We start from the raw sequence: 3468 nt of genomic DNA, 5'->3' as shown, positions 1-3468 counted from the left end.
GGCCAAGGCAGGCGGATCACGAGATCAGGAGTTTGAGACCAGCCTGGTCAACATAATGAAACCCACGTCTCTACTAAAAATACAAAAATTAGCCAGGCATGGTGGCAGGTGCCTGTAATCCCAGCTGCTCGGGAGGCGGAGGCAGGAGAATCGCTTGAACCCGGGAGGCAGAGGTTGCAGTGAGCCGAGATCATGCCACTGCACTCCAGCTTGGGCGACAGGGCGAGACTTTGTCTCAAAAAACAAAAAGCCAGGCACAGTGGCTCACGCCTGTAATCCCAGCACTTTGGGAGGCTGAGGCGGGTGGATCACAAGGTCAAGAGATGGAGACCATGCTGGCTAACATGGTGAAACCCCATCTCTACTAAAAATACAAAAATTCGCTGGGCATGGTGGCACATGCCTGTAGTCCCAGCTACTCGGGAAGCTGAGGCAGGAGAATGGCTTGAACCCAGGAGGCAGAAGTTGCAGTGGGCCAAGATCACGCCACTGCACTCCAGCCTGGTGACAGAGCGAGACTCCATCTCAAAAAACAAAACAAAAGAAAGACACCTTCAGAGCAATTCTGGTCTGAGGACCTTGTTGAGAGTGGCTGGGTCCCCAGGCCAGTCCCACAAGCCCGCTGAGAGCTGCAGCCGCACAGGTCCTTCCAGAACTGGAAGCAATCTTCACAGCCACACTCATTATCACAACTCCCAGGACTTCAAATTTGTACCAAAATTTTCATGTTTATCTTCCCTAAAGTCTCCACAAACAAATCCAGAAACTGCTCAGGGACAAACTTATTTGCTCCTGGGAAGAGAAATCCCTCCCAGGCATGTGCAGGCAGGCTTGCCACAGGGGACAAGGAGCAAAGGGAAGTTTTGTCCAGGAGTAACGAACGCCCATGTCTAGTTGAAGATGCAAAGGAAAACACACAAACATGATTACCCAGCGTGGGCCCTGGGCAGGACACCACAGTAACTGCCTTGTAGCCATGTTCATACTTTTTGGTTGGTTTGTTTCTTGTTGTGGCCAATTGTTCTGCCCCACCCTCCACCACTGTCACTAATTCAAACCAGGAGGGCCAAGGAGGGAGGTGACAGTGGAGAGGGAGCAGGCTGGGTTTGGTTGTGTTCTTTTTTGTTTTGAGACAGAGTCTCACCCTGTGTCCAGGCTAGAGTGTAGTGGTGCCATCTCGGCTCACTGCAACCTCTGCCTCCTGGGTTCAAGCAATTCTCCTGTCTCAGCCTCCCGAGTAGCTGGGATTACAGGCATGCTCCACCATACATGGTTAATTTTTGTATTTTTAGTAGAGATGAGGCTTTGCCATGTTGGCCAAGATGATCTCGAAATCCTGACCTCAAGTGATCCACCGGCCTGGGCCCCCCAAAGTGCTGGGATTACAGGCGTGAGCCACCGCACCCAGCCAGTTTTATTTTGTTCTATTTTGATAGCAGAACTCCCTGTTACAACAGGAGCCTAAAGCAGCAATCTATTAGTTAGGCTCTGGGGGCAAGTAATAACCACCAGCTCAGTGAGAGACAGCCTGGAATCCACTCACTGGCTTGGAGGCAGGAGGTGGGTGAGAGTTTAGCATGAGGATAGCTGGCTCCTTCTCGCATGTGACAGTCTTGTGAGCCTATTATGGGGTCTTCAAGCTCCATCAGGCAGAAGGGGAGCAGCTTCTGCTGGAAGGGGCACTCTGTGGGTTGGGGATACAGCAAGCTCCAGGTCATCCAGATCTCTCCATGGTCCCATCCAAGCCACAGGACCCTGTGGCGTCTTCCTGATGGCAGTCCTACTGTTCACGAAATAGTGCGCAGCCTGTCACAGATTGTAAACAGTACCCAGCAGCCAAAGCTGCACAGACCAGCAGCCCCACGCTACCATTGTTGGAGATTCCCATTCAGAAGAGTCAGAAATTCCCCAGTTCTTTGAAAGCATCTTAAGCCAAAACTTAAGACTTATTCTCTCCAGTGTATTTTTTTTTTTTTTTTTGAGACGGAGTTTTGCTCTTGTCACCCAGGCTGGAGTGCAATGGCACAATCTTGGCTCACTGCAACCTCCACCTCCTGGGTTCAAGTGATTCTCCTGCTTCAGCTTCCCTAGTAGCTGGGATTACAGGCACCTGCCACCACACCTGGCTAATTTTGTATTTTTAGTAGAGACGGGGTTTCACCACTTTGGGCAGGCTGGTCTCGAGCTCCTGACCTCAGGTGATCCACCTGCCTCAGCTTCCCGAAGTGCTGGGATTACAGGTGTGAGTCAACACGCCTGGCCAATTTTTTTTTTTTTTTTTTTTTTTCTGAGACAGAGTCTCACTATGTCACCCTGGAGTACGGTGGTCTGATCTTGGCTCACTGCAACTTCTGCCTCCTGGGTTCAAGTGATTCTCCTGCCCCAGCCACCTGAGTAGCTGGGATTCCAGGCACCTGCCACCACATCTGGCTAATTTTTATATTTTTAGTAGAGACGGGGTTTCACCATGTTGGCCAGGCTGGTCTCAAACTCCTGACTTCAAGTGATCTGCCTGCCTTGGCCTCCCAAAGTGCTGGAATTACAGGTGTGAGCCACCACACCTGGCATCCAGTGTATTTATTTATTTATTTATTTTTCCAAGGTCAGGTCCAGGGTAATGTGCCAACATCGTAACAAGGTTCAGAGGGTGGCACATCCCACACATGCACGTGAACACCCAATCATCATGCTCGGGAACTACAGAGGGGCCTCCAGTGTATTTAAAAGCAGCCAAACAACCCGCCAAGTTTAACCTTCTTGTTTCCATCACATTCCATGGCTGTCCCCTTTCATTCCCCACAAAGCCTTGCCTTCAATGGATGTGACAGTCCAGGTCACGACAAAGCCCTCACTGAAGTAACAGTTTTGCCCCTGGTGCCCACCCTTCTACACGAAATGCATTCTCTCTGTGTTCAGACCCACTCATTTCAGATAATAAACTTCAGATCCCGCTTTTCCTGAAGGTCTGTTGCTTGGGACCACTCCTGGTACCAATGTGTAAGGGTCAGGATTTTTAGTTACCAAAAACAAAACTCAGAACAGAATTCACCACGGCTAATTTAAGCAGAAAAAGACAGACACACAAAAGATTTGCTAAAGACCTCAGGTTGGCCGGGCGCGGTGGCTCACGCCTGTAATCCCAGCACTTTGGGAGGCTGAGGCGGGTGGATCACGAGGTCAGGAGATCGAGACCATCCTGGCTAACATGGTGAAACCCCGTCTCTATTAAACGTACAAAAAATTAGCCAGGCGTGATGGCGGGCGCCTGTAGTCCCAGCTACTTGGGAGGCTGAGGCAGGAGAATGATGTGAACCCGGGAGACGGAGCTTGCAGTGAGCCGAGATCGCGCCACTGCACTCCAGCCTGGGCGACAGAACGAGACTCCGCCTCAAAAAAACAAACAAACAAAAAAAAGACCTCAGGTAACTCACAAGCTCTACCCCCTTCGAGAGGGGTCGGAAGAAAGGC

General features: G+C 50.7%; 1 non-coding gene across 1 annotated transcript; it reads right to left on the bottom strand.

Moving 5' to 3' along the window:
* Window positions 1-2601: 2601 nt before the first annotated feature.
* On the bottom strand, window positions 2602-2709 carry LOC115838155. The gene has a single exon (XR_004033196.1). It is a non-coding gene; the product is annotated as a small nucleolar RNA U13 (small nucleolar RNA).
* Between the last annotated feature and the right edge of the window lie 759 nt (window positions 2710-3468).

Source organism: Nomascus leucogenys, chromosome 13 (assembly GCF_006542625.1).
Source record: "Nomascus leucogenys isolate Asia chromosome 13, Asia_NLE_v1, whole genome shotgun sequence".
In the NCBI taxonomy this organism is placed as follows: Eukaryota; Metazoa; Chordata; class Mammalia; order Primates; family Hylobatidae; genus Nomascus; species Nomascus leucogenys.
This window is presented reverse-complemented; position numbering and strand designations above follow the sequence as displayed.